Source organism: Gorilla gorilla, chromosome 3, assembly GCF_029281585.2.
Source record: "Gorilla gorilla gorilla isolate KB3781 chromosome 3, NHGRI_mGorGor1-v2.1_pri, whole genome shotgun sequence".
Taxonomy (NCBI): Eukaryota; Metazoa; Chordata; class Mammalia; order Primates; family Hominidae; genus Gorilla; species Gorilla gorilla.
In genome coordinates, this window is record NC_073227.2 from 178,833,403 (window position 1) to 178,847,352 (window position 13,950).

General features: G+C 35.0%; 1 long non-coding RNA gene across 1 annotated transcript in view; it reads right to left on the reverse strand.

Annotated features, from left to right (window-relative positions):
* Nucleotides 1-4,388: 4,388 nt before the first annotated feature.
* The window catches only part of LOC129532977 (uncharacterized), a 107,237-nt gene continuing 97,675 nt past the window's right edge, over nt 4,389-13,950 (reverse strand). The window contains exon 3 of the long non-coding RNA XR_008678965.2: nt 4,389-4,647. This is a non-coding gene — a long non-coding RNA (uncharacterized lncRNA). The remainder of the gene's footprint in view (nt 4,648-13,950) is intronic.

Here is a 13,950-nt window from a genome sequence, read left to right on the forward strand (position 1 = left end):
GTCTACCCAGAAATTTATTTTAAGCTTTTAAAAAATTATTTGGCATAACTGACTTCATTATTTACTTGTTTTCTATTTCATTAATTTCTGCACTCACCTTTTCATTTCTTTTTTGTTGTTTTGTTTGTCTGTTTCTTTTTATCTTATTTCTTTATTCCAGTAACTTCGAATTTGATTTTTCTTTTCTTTGTCTCATTTCTTTAGATGTCAATATAGAATATTGTAGACCTTTCTTTTTCTCTAATATAATCATTTAAAGCCTTAAATGTCCCTCTAAGCATTGTTTTAGCTACATCTTACAAATTTGACATTGTATGTTTTTATTTTATTCAATTCAAAATACTTCATACTATCTTTGTGAATCTCCCTTGACTTGTGATTATTTAGAAGTATACTGATTAATGTTAGAGTATTTGGGAATTTTCTAGATACCTTTCTGCTGTTAATTTAAAATTAAATTTTATCACATATAGAATATAATTTCTATTATGTGCAGAACACAATTTGTACAGTTTCAGTCTTTTAACTTTCTTAAAACATGTTTTACAGAACAGTACAGGGTCCATCTTGGTGGGTGGACCATCTGCAATTGAGAAGAATGTATATTCTTCTGTTGCTGAATAGAAAATTCCACAAATATCAATTAACTTACATCGATCAAACCTTCTTTACTTTTATTGATTTTTAACATTGACTTGTTCTGCCAATTACTGAGAGAGAATTGTTGAATCTCCACAAATAACTGTGTAGTTTTAATGGTGTTTTCAGTACAGTCACCTTTTGCTTCACGCATTTTGAAGTTCTATTATTAGGGGCATACACAATTAGGGATACATAGATACATGCTGAAAATATATATGAATTTTATATTTTTTAACTAACCTATATGTGCCTTGATATTTGAAACATGTATCTTGTGGCCAGCATATAATTGGGTCTTGCAGTTTTATCCAGCATGGAAATCTCTTCCTTTTAATTGCAGCCTTTATTCCATTTTCCTTCATCTAATTTACAGATATTGTTGAGATTAAAGCTATTACTTTGTTATTTGTTTTGTATTTATACCTCTGCTATTTTTCCTCTTTCCCTCTCTTTTTGACATCTTGATAGCTTTTTATATTCCATTTTATTTTCTCTGATTCACTATAACAATCACTTTGTTTCATTTTTAGCTGTTGTTCTAGGGTTTTAGGATTTGTCCATCTTTAACTTGTCACATTGACTTCAAATAATGTTATACAACTTCACATGTAATATTTTAAAAGTTACATATAATTACATCTCCTATTATTTGTGCTTTTGTTTTTATACATGTTATACATGTTACAAACTTCACAATACACTCTATTATTTTTGTTTTAAAGAGTCATTTTTTATAAAGATTAAAAATAAAAAAATGACTCAATGTTATTTTTAGTAACATATTCACCAATCACAACACTATTACTTTCAGTAAATTCAAGTTTCCATCTGGTATCATTGTCCTTACACCTGAAGAGTTCTATTTATTGTTTTCTGAAGTAAAAGTCTGCTAGTGACAACTTCTGCATTTGTTTGTTTTAAAAATCTTCTTTTGGTCTTTATTTTTGAAGTACATTTTTGCAGAGTATGGAACTCTAGATTGATTTTTTTTTCTTTTAACAGTTTGAAGATGTTATTTTTTAAAAAAAATTCTTTAGTTTTAGGGCTACAGGTGGTTTTTGATTGCATGGATGAGTTCTTTAGCGTAAATTCTGTGATTTTAGTGCACCCGTCAAACACGCAGTGTATGCTGTATCCAATATGCCGTCTTTTATCCCTCACCCTCCCCAATTCTCCCACTGAGTCCCCAACATCCATTATATTGCTCTGTATGTTTTTGCATCCTCATAAGGTAGCTACCGATTGTAAGGAGAACATACAGTATTTGGATTTCCATTCCTGAGTTACTTCACTTAGAATAATGGCTTCCAGTTCCATCCAAGTTTCTGCCAAATACATTATTTTGTTCCTTTTTATGGCTGAATAGTATTCTATGGTGTAAATATACCACATTTTCTTTATCCACCCATTGGTCAATGGGCACTTAGGTTAGTTCCGTACCTTTGCAATTGCAAATTGTGTTGCTATAAACATGCATGTGCATGTGTCTTTTACATATAACGACTTCTTTTCCTTTGTGTTGATACCCAGTAATGGAATTGCTGGATGAAATGGTAGATTTACTTTTAGTCCCTTGAGGAATCTCCGTACTGCTTTCCATAGTGATTGTACTAATTTACATTCCCACCAGCAGTGTGAAAATGTTCCCTATTTACCACATCCATACCAATATCTATTGTTTATTGACTCTTCAGTTATGGCCATTCTTGCAGGAGTAAGGTGGTATCTCATTATGGTTTAATTTGCATTTCCCTGATAATTAGTGAGGTTGAGCATTTTTTCATATGTTTGTTGGCTGTTTGTATATTTTCTTTTGAGAAATGTCTATTCGTGCCCTTTGCCCACTTTTTGATAGGATTGTTTTTGTTTTTTCTTGCTGATTTGTTTGAGTTCCTTGTAGATGCTGGATACTAGTCCTTTGTCAGATGTCAGATGCAAAGCTTGTGAATATTTTCTCCCACTCTGTGGTTGTCTGTTTACTCTGCTATCTGCTGTGCAGAAGCTTTTAGTTTAATTAGATACTACTTATTTATTTTTGTTTTTCTTGCATTTGTTTTTGGGGTCTTAGTCATGAAGTCTTTCCCTAATCCAATGTCCAGAAGAGTTTTTCCAATGTTATCTTCTAGGATGTTTATGGTTTCAGGTCTCAGATTTAAGTCTATGATCCATCTTGAGTTTATTTTTTCATAAGATGAGAGATGAGGATAGAGTTTCATTCTCCCACATGTGGCTTGCCAACTATCCCTGCACCATTTGTTGAATACTGTGTCCTTTCCCACTTATATTTTTGTATGCTTTGTTGAAGATCAGTTGGCTGTAAGTATTTGGCTTTATTTCTGGGTTCTCTACTCTGTTCCATTGGTCTATGTGCCTACTAGTACCATGCTGTTTGGGTACCTATAGCCTGGTAATATAATTTAAAGTTCAGTAATGTGATGCTTCAAGGTTTGTTCTTTTTGGTTAGTATTTCTTTGGCTATATGTACTCTTTTTGTGGTCCCATATGAATTTTAAGATTGTTTTTTCTAGTTTTGTGAAGAATGATGGTAGTATTTTGATGGGAATTGCATTGAATCTGCAGATTGCTTTGGCCAGTATGGTTATTTTCACAATATTGATTCTTCCCATCCATAAGCATGGTATGTGTTTTCTTTTGTGTCATCTGTGATTTCTCTTAGCAGTGTTCCATGGTTTTCTGAAGATGTTATTTAATTATTTTCTGTCATAGGTTATCTTTTCCCTTCTCTAAATAATTTGCATTTTATATTCTGACTTGTGTAAGAGAGTTTCATTCATTGCTAGTATTTAATAATTTGATTATGATGTGCTTATAGCTTTTTCTGTTTTTGCTTTTGAGAATTGGTGGGGTTGTTTGTTTGTCTGTTTGCTGTTTAGCTCAATGAAATTCATTGAGCTTCTACAAAGTGAGTATATGTTGTATTTACCAATTTTGGAATAATTTAGGCTAGAATTTCTTTAACCTTTTTCTGGTCCCTCATTTTCTTTCCAGGACTCCAGTGATACATACATTGGACTGTTTCATATCATTACAAGTAATTGAGACACTGAGGCAGTATAAAAAGTTAAGGAGACACTGTTCATATTTTCTTGGTCTTTTCTGTCCCCATAGGAAAATCAGTTTAGAAAAATTTGAGATCCGTGTCTTCAAGTTTATCTATCTTATCTTCTACAGTGTCTTGCCTAGTGTATCTTTAACTTCATATAGTGCCTGAGTTAAATAAAAATCTAGATGTTCTATTTGGTCCTTTTATATATCTTTAATTCCTCTCATCATTATTATTATTTTCATGTTTTTCTTTAAACAGTCAAGCATATTTATCATAGTTGTTTACAAAGTCCTGTTTATTAATTCTATTATTGTTATCATCTTGGGATCTGTTTCTATTCACTAAATTTTCTCCCGTTTATGGGTCATGTTTTTCCATGTTCTCACATAGTAATTCTTGATTGAATGTTAGATATTGTGAATTTTACTTTTTCTATCACTGTTTAAGGAAAGTTGGATTTTAATCTGCTAATGTATGTTATTTCTGGATCAGCTTGGTTCTCTTAAGGCTTGTTTTAAGCTCTGCTAACAAGTCTAGAGTAGCCATTATGCTAAGGCTAGTTTAGACATGAGTTAATGATCCATATTTAGATATTTACTATGGCAGCACCTCACTTCCAGGTTGTTATTTATTGCAGCATAACAAATTATCCCAGAACACAGAAGCTTAAAAACGCAGAGACATTTATTATCTGACAATGTCTGTGGGAAAGGAACCTGGGCACAAATTTCTCCGGCTCTCTGTTTCTCCTAAGGCTGTAATCCAACTGTCATCAGAGCTCTAGCCATTTCAAAGATTGAAGGTGGGAGGATCCTCTTTCCAGATGACTCCAGTGGTTCATCACAAGATTTAGTTGCTTATGAGTTGTTGTTGGCTGGAGATCTCCCTCAGTGTCTTGCCACATGGTCCTCTTCATAATGCAGCTCACAATACGGCAGCTAGATTCCATCAGAACAAGTCAGCAAGAGAGAAGGCAAGTAAAATGTAAACCAGCATTGTTTTGTTTTCTAATATAATCTCAAAAGTAACATCTCATCACATTTGCTGTATTCTATTCTCTACAAACAAGTTCTATGTCCCACTAGCACTTGATGGGAAAATATTACAAAAGTTCATGAATATTAAGAGGTCTGAGTCATTGGAAGCATCTCAGAAACTGCTTACAACACTTACAACAGTTACTAAGGAGTAACTGTCATTAGGTATCTACAGGATACCCTTGATGTTCAGATGAAGACTTGGCAGTCTGAGTGGTCAGACTTCAACATTACCCAGTGAGCTCTGGGAATTGTTTGGTACACAACTCCTACATTATTTTTTTGCCTGACCTCATGGAGTTAATCCCCACACAAATTTTGCTTAATATTTAGCAACAGCCTCAAGGAGACCCTTATATGGATTTCTGGAGCTCTGCAGAGCTCCCTTCTCTCTGACATTAAGTCCTCTAAACTGTAGCCAGCTCTGCCTCCCCCTGCTCTGCTCTGTTTTTCATTAGTGAGACCCTTATGTTCTGTTTTGTATTCCCATCCCACACTGTGTTCTAGAGAGTGCCTCCAGGCAGAGAGCAAGGGCAATTGCAGGCCTCTCCTCATTTGTTTCCCTTATCTCACAGGTCATAGTTCACACTGACTGTTGTCCCATTTTTGGACACAGATGTGTTATCTATTATGCTTAGTTTTCTAGATATTTATGGGCGGATGGCAAGTCTAGTCCCAATTACTGAAACATGACCACAGCAGAAACTCATCCAGGGATTTTGAGCCAGCTTTATTCTTCTTCAGCTGCTCTATATAGTATATTGGAATACCTTTTCTTAAATACAAATGATAGCCCTATATAAACAAATAATGAAATAAGGCTTAAACAAGTAATAAAATAAGGCTTAGAAGTGGAAATGAAACTAAATTAATGAAGTATAACTACCCTCCCAAAGTGATTTTTATAGCATTTCTTAATATAACTAGGTAGTGTTAAAATATACTTTTTATTTACAAAAAAACTTTTAGGAGTATGCATTCTACTTTAAAACAGAATATGTGTCTATCCCACTATAATTTATTTAAAATTCTTATTAACAAAAAAGTTTAGGGCTCCAAATTATTACTGTTGTCTATCTTTGTACACTTTAAAATCCTAACGATGTCTTCTGCAGGGGTTTGTCCCCACGTGTCACTTTATGGTAATAGTATTTTCAAAGGTTACAAATGAAAAGTTCATCAGATTAATAATAGCTGATGCTGTACTCCGCTAAACTTCCCAATATTATCTTTTTACTGTTATACATTTATCACATGGTTATCTATAATGTTTGAGACATTTGAAGCTAATTAAGCAAAATTTCCCTTTGCATTTATTTGTTACTTGCTGTTGTGTCTAAGAGAACACTCATAGCCCTCTTTCCTCTGCTGCCACTTGAGGCTGCAAGAAGAACACAGGTCTGCTTGTTCTGAGTTTCTGTGAAGTGAACAGACATTGCAGACACTCACCTGGTTATTCTAATTTCTACACTGCTGATGGCACAGAGCAAATATTCCTCCTAGGTACATGTTTGGTGTGTAGACAAATTCAGCCTTAATACCTATGCAGGAAGAGGATAGTGACTACAGAGAAACCCTGACAGAACAATGAAAATTGCACATTCACTCTTTCATCCCCTTACCCTCACTCAGGCTAAGCCTAGGCAAAAAGTTCTAAAAAGTACAAAGGTAATCAGACCCACCAAGCTGTACTCATGAGGGCCTCACAATATATATTTCACATAGTTTTACTAGAAAGATCTGATATTAGGTACTTATAGTAATTTTAACATTGTTTTGTGTTCCTTTTAAATAATGGGTAAAGGAAAGGAAGATAAGTTTTAGGAATAAAATTATACTGTACGTGCTTCTCAAATGATATTTGTATCAGACAAATGGTATCTGTGCTGGACATGGTCAATAGCCCAATATAACCACCTTTTTTGCTGTTGTTCATATGGCTCCTTCTCTCTGCTGCCTCTGTGTTTTCTCACCCATGTTATATGCAGGTGAGAGTTTTCTAAAATGTAGCTTTTTGGCAAGAAAGCTAATTTTCAGTTTGGATCTAAGCTGAAAATAGTTCCCCAATTGCCCTGAAGTTATCACTGTCAGGTTATTTCTAATGTAGTATTTTTCAGCATGCTCCTGGGCTAGCACTCCTGAAGGCTTAACTGCATAATCTGTTTTTACTCATTGTCTAGAAGGCTAATGGAGTCTGTTGGTATAATCTTCAAGAAAAGTCAGAGTATCCAATTAGTAAAGGTGAAAAGCTTAGCAAAATTTTCTCACTGATTAAAAATAAGTACTATGTTCAGAAACTTGTTTTTGTTAATAAATTATTATTCAGTTATTAATAAAGATAATACCTCTAGTAAATTAGTTGAGTTCAACCAGTAAAGCTGTAATGCTAAATAGAACCTGTGCATCTGTGTTCTCATTGTGACTTGCAAATGGAAATGTTTGCATATTTTACATATTTCAACCTTTTAGTATTCCAAAATGGAATATTAAAAAAAATCTGCTGCACAGAATTGGGCAACTGTGTTTGACAGTGAGTAGCTAATCCTGCCTACTCTGAGAGTTATTGAATTCTCTGCTCAATGCGGAGGGAGCACACAGCTGCTTCTGTTGTTTCTCTTTCCACAGCACAGCAATGAATTTAAACATGACGATGGCATTTGAATACTAAAGCATATCCATTCCTCTCCTGACTAAAATTGAAGCACTAGCAAATATGTAATGCCGCCTGACTTAATCAATTTTAATTTAATTAACATATCATTATTCAAACTGGAAATTATTTGTTTTCAAAGATAGAGTCGAATCATCCTTTATAAATCATTTTTAAATAAAATTTGGACTAACAATTTCTATTTCTACATAGAAACCTGGGATAGTAGAACTTCAATAAGCTTTTTGGTTTAGATAATTTGAAAAACAAACATCAACAAAATATTGTTGCCCAATGAATACTGCTAAATTTACAAATTTATCTGGAAGTTTTAAGAATATATCAATAGCCCAAATGAAAAATAAAATTACCTTTGGAAATATCATAATGGAAATCTAAAGAGGCTAATTTCCCCATGAAGAATTTCTTACTCATCTTGTTATTTCAGTCAGAATGTTAGCAAGAAATAAATAGATAGAATAAAAGTTTATAAAAATTCATTTTTGCATCAGTTTGGTAAATAATGAAAAATTAATATTTATTTTTCTCAAAGTAAGTATTAGTAGGTGGCATTAAAATATATTATAAACTGTTTCTTTTTAATAGAATAGGAGATCTCTATATTGTGCTGGTATAGTGACACTCATATAATAATTTAATCTGCCTCCATATGTATTTGGATATTTGCTGTGCTGGTATAGTGACACTCATATAATAATTTAATCTGCTTCCAAATGTATTCAGATATTTGCTGGTAGTTCTCTATGCAACATAATGGGCAATTTTAATGATTTGTTTTAACCTGAGTTAACCAGTGTTTTTGTTTGGGGCTCTACTATAAGAATCCTTGTGTTCAAAATATGAAGAAGCCATCAAAAAGTATGCCTAACTAATTTATGCTATTGTGAGGCAGGGATTATTCTAGCTCATACATGCTAGAATAAACATCTACAAATGATCCTGGACTGCCTTGTTCCTATCACCCCCTATTTATAGTTTCCATCTTGCAGAACTTTGTGATTCGATATACTTGGGATTTTTAAATATATGAATCTAGGCTTTCTCAGCTATTTCCCACATTCATGAATAATTAATCTGCATTATTATTTCTAGCAGAGTACCTTGAGGCTGGCTAATTAGTTTATTTAATTATCATTATTTTTATTTGTGTCCTGCCTTGTTCCTAAAAGGAAATAAACTGGTTTGTAAAGATGCATATGATACAGCAAGATAAACTAGATTTTTGAAAGAGAATGTTGGGAAAAGGAGGCAGTGAGAAGTAAAAGAAAGCAATATGAAGCCAGGAGTTTAGCTTGAAAAAATAATTTCTCAAAACAGTTTAACTTGGTGAAAGTGACTCCCAAATATGGTTCTAAGTTTGTTAAATACCTACAAAGTTAGGAAAACAACTAGAGAGGGAGTTGGGCTGCTAATTGACTGAGTATTTATCCCAAAAGAGACCATATATCATGTAATTTGGGAGAATTTGAAACATGTTTTATAGAAAAGTTTAAGTCATTCTTCTACAACTTAACACAAACTAGATTATGCTCTCTCAGTTAAGTTTCTTGCATTTCTAGGTTAGTAATATGTTCATTTTCAACCCTGTCACATGTTATTTTCTTAATAAATCTAGAAAATGCATACTATTAAACCAGAGTTAAGTATTAACAAATAACTTATTGTAACATATTTGAAGTTTCTAAGAGTATAAAGGCATCAATTATTGTCAGTGTCTCCAGTGAGGTATCATTTACAATGCTATATAGGTACTGTGTCTTAGTCATCTCAGGCTTCCGTAATAAAATACTATGCAGGCTGAAAGTCTGAGTTTAGGGTGCTAGTATGGTCAGGTTTTGGTAAAGAGGGCTCACTTCCTGGCTGGCAGATGGCTTCCTTCTCACTGTATCTTCACATTGGGGAGAAAGACAGAGGAGGGTGGAGGTGGAGCATGAGCATGCAAGCTGTCTTGCGTCTCTTCTCATAAGGGCACTAATTCTCATTTTAATGGCCTCACTCTTGTGATCTCATTAAGCCTAATTTTCTTCCCAAGACCTCATCTCCAGATGTCAAGACATTGGGGCTTAGGGCTTCTTATGGAATTTTGTGAAGGGTTGAGGGGAATAATTCTGTCCATGGCATACCCTCATATCCTTAGCAAAAAGATACAGAAATTGATGCATTTATTTATTGTTAATGAAAAGAAGGAAGGAGACTAAAAGTTGACAAGAAAGATGAAAGGAAGTTCAATATTGGGACCCTGCAGCACACACACATAATCACCTGGGAGCCTGACTGCTGTGTGTATGCCCAGGTGAAGGCTGCCAAGGGACTACTCAAGTCAGTCCGTGTGCAAAAAAGGCAGCTCCAATCACACTAGTCAAAGCCCATCATGCCTTTAAGACATCTCAGGAGCACGCTGTGACCCATTTTATAAAGTACAGCATTAGTTCCAGCAGTATCAAAATGAATGTTTGGCTAGTCTCCAGATTCTCAAAGAAGACATACAGGAATTTTAACACTGCCATTTTAGGAAGTCTGTTCTGTGTCTTGAATAAACTAGGAAAATCTTTTTGGGAAGCAGTCAGGAAATCTTGTGAGTCACACTGCACTATCATCTCATATAAATTTTCTATTATTTTTTTCCACGATATTGTGGAATATCGGGTATGCTTTTTATATAACATCTATTTGAAAAGAGAAATATCCTAGGTATAGCACATTCAGATAATGGAAGTTAAGTTCAAGAGTCATTTCATATAGTGGGAAATTCACTCAGTTAGGAATCTAGATTCCAAATTCCAGTCCCTCTTTTGCCACTAAATAGTTGTGTGACAATGGCCAGTCACTTAACCTGAAAAGCATACATTTCTCCATCTTTTCAATGGAGCTATAATAACTCTTCTTTTTTCTTCTCTACCTTTTTATATGAATACTCAATAGGAAAATGTGAGTAAAAATCTAATAAAACCAGGAGGTTGTAAATAGGTGCAAGGTGTGGGTTTCTTTCTTCCTTTTTAGTATTACGCTACCTTGAAGTGCCCTGATGACTCTAAAACCAGGAGAGATTTGGGGAAAATATAGGTACAAGTCAGAAACAGAATGTAGATATATCAAAGACAAGCTGAGTGTGATTTAAATGGTTTTGGATGACTTTAGTTTCTTTCTGTTTTAGGGGTCACTAGAACATACTTTCACTCCTAGGGATTCTAGCTCTTTCAGAAGGGGACACACCATGATGATTTCCGGTGTTCTTCCTTTTTACAAATAAGAAAACACATCTATAGCAGATGCCCTGATATCTTGAAATCAGCACCCTTAAAACTAAAAGTTTGCCTGCCTCTGGCTCTCTCTTCCTCCAATGACTATAGTTGTAGCCATCAGAGCATGAGCACGTCCACTACTTCTTATCCCAAAGCCATTGACCAAATATAGTTTATGATTTAGAATTGTTTAGGCTTATAAAAAGGTATATATTGCATAAATTATCTAATGCATTCACATTCTAGCCCTCTTCTCTCAAGGAGTGGATGTAGCATCTCATGGCCTAATATATTAATATTTTGGCAGCAAATCAAACAAATGCCCACATGTGTGATGAATAAACACTAGAAATAGCCTCACATCAGTTCAGGTTAGTGTTTGCACTCAAATAAGTTCAAGTCAGGACAGGTTTTGCAGACAAAGATATTTAAAAGGTTTTAGTGTTTAGCTGTTTGGACTTTAGAACTGCTGGTGAGAGATTACATAGATCTGCAGAAGACTCAGGCTCACTTTTTACACTCAGCAACAAATCCAGAAATCTTTCCAACTTTTCCTAGGTGGAAAAAACATATCACCACTGGGGTTTCATACCCACTTCTCAAGTCTGTGCTTGATGCTAATTTTTCACAGATTGGTCATTATTTAATTTAGAAAGGCCCTTAGAGATCACTTGTGGAATATCTTTATTTTCCTAATAATAAACTGAGGCTCTGAGAATTTAGGTGAAGCTGTGTGTACAAAGAGTCAAAGCATAAACTTTTGAGTCAATCAGCTAGACCTGTCTTCAAATTCTGCCTCTCCTTCTTGCTGGTAATATAAACCTGAGCAAGTTATTTCATTTTCTTATCCTTAATGTCCTCATCTGTAACACAGAGTTATAATACCTTGTTCACAGGCTTGCCCATTCACTACTAAATGCTTACTGAGTACCTCTGTAGTGACAGGCACTATTCTAAGCACTGGGGATACATCAGGATTGTTTTGAGGTTTAAGTGTCATAGTGTATTTGAAGAACTTAGTAACATGGCTGGCACCTTAGATTTCAGTAATTGCTATTATTATTATCTAGTGGAAGAGTTATGAAAAAATTATTAGCTCTATGGGACAACAACCTATGTATTCTTCAAGAAAAAATGAGGAGAAGTGGACATAAAAGAACACAGTCTATTTTGTCCAAGCCAATATGCCCCAGAAATAATGTTGGATTTGCAAAGCTTCTAGTGATCCTCTGGTTCGTGTTCGGGAGTTGTCTAGATTTATATTGACATAAAATATCCCAATCTTGAAAAATGTCCCAGCTAAAGGGTTGGAATCTCAGAGAATAAGTTACAGGCTTCCCATGTTCTTTGCATTGTTAGTTAGGATCATCCTTTAGACACATAAATAATCCTTAGTCTTTTATCTCACAGTTACATGAACTAAAATGTTATTAGCCAAATGGGAACATAGCTATTTCTAGTAATGACCAGTATTCCACTACTTTCAAAACTGCAAAGATGTAATAACATTTTCTTGGTAGAGAAACATAACACAAATATTTGTAGCTAACGAAATAAAAGTTTAATTGTCAGAATAGCATTTCCAGCATCAATAAATTGTCAGCAACTTACATATTTTTTCAGTTTCAGTGTTATATTGATTGAATCAGCAAGATAATATTACTGCTGTATTTGAAATTAAATGTCTCTTCATTACATTTTTTGCCTTTACTGGATTTTTAAATATCTCAACCCTTTATTATATAGAACAGTGCTATTTTAGTTTTAAGTTTATGAAAAAAAGGTATGATAAACCAAAAGTATTTATTTCTCCAGAAAGCATAGTGAATACATCTTTTTTTCCCCACTGGAATTTTTCTGTAATTGAATGCTGGTTGTGAAATTTTTAAAGCATGTAGGAGAAAACTGACAGTCATCATAGTAGAAATGTTCCCTGCTTTGACTCAAATTATAAAAATAAATGGATAAAAATGAAAGTATTTTTTTGTAATATAAAATAATGATATATCGGTAAGAGGAGTAGGAACAAGATGGTCAAATAGAACCCTCCAGCTATTGTCCCTACCACAGGAACACCAAACTGAACAACTATCAATTCAAGAAAGCACTTTCATAAGAATAAAAAAATAAAAATCAGGTGAGCAATCACAGTACCTGGTTTTAACATAACAAAGACAGAAGCATTGAAGAGGGTAGAAAGGGCGGTCTTGCTGTATTAGGCCATTCTTGCATTGTTATGAAAAATACCTGAGACTGGGTAATTTATAACAAGAGGTTTAATTAGCTCATGGTTCTGCAGGCTTTACAGAAAGCATGGTGATGGCATCTGCTTGGCTTCTAGGGAGGCCTCAGGAAGCTTTCAATCGTGGCAGAAGTCAAAAGGGGAGCAGGCACATTACAAGGCAAAAGCAGGCACAAGTGAGAGAGAGTCGGGGGGAGGTGCCACATACCTTTAAATAATCAGATCTCATGAGAACTCACTATCACAAAGACAGCACCAAGCTATGACAGATCTGCCTCCATGATCCAAACACCTCCCACCAGACCCCACCTCCAGCATTGGGTATTACAATTCAACATGAGATTTGGGCAGAGACAAATATCCAAACTACACCACTTGCATTGCCTACATCATGTCTCCCCCAATTCCAGGAAGTGCAGTGAAAAGAGAGAATCCCTGTATTTGGAAGAGAGAGAGTGGAGTGAGTGTGTTCCTTTGCATTGGAACTCAGTCCCATCTTGTCACAGGGGGACACAACACAAGGCAGAATTTTGCCAGTATCATCCAAGGGAGCATTTGGACCAGTCCTAGGCCAGAGGGGAGTCCTCCACCCCAGTAGGAGGAACCCAAGTCCTGGCCTGCTTCACTACTGGCTGAAGTGGAATACATTTGAATGGCAATCAAGCCACGGTTGACTGCAGTCCTTGGGCAGGCCCTGGAGCTACTCTGCTGTCAGAGACAATGGGCTAAGGGTGTGACCCAGGGTGACAACAGCTGCAGCAACCATAAGGATGCCTGTGTCACCCCTTCCCAAACTTCAGGCAGTACAGCATGGAGGAGACTCCTTCTGCCTAGGGAAAGGAGAGAGAAGAGTACAGATGAATTTGTCTTGCAACTTGGGTACCAGCTCAGCCACAGTAAAATAAAGCACCAACATACCAAAAATTAAGAATATTTTAATCTGCCAAGAATAAACAATCTGAAAAATAAAGCCAAAATGTAACTTCATTTAATAGCTACGAATAAAACAAAATGCCTAGAAATAAACTTAACCAAAGAAGTGAAAGATT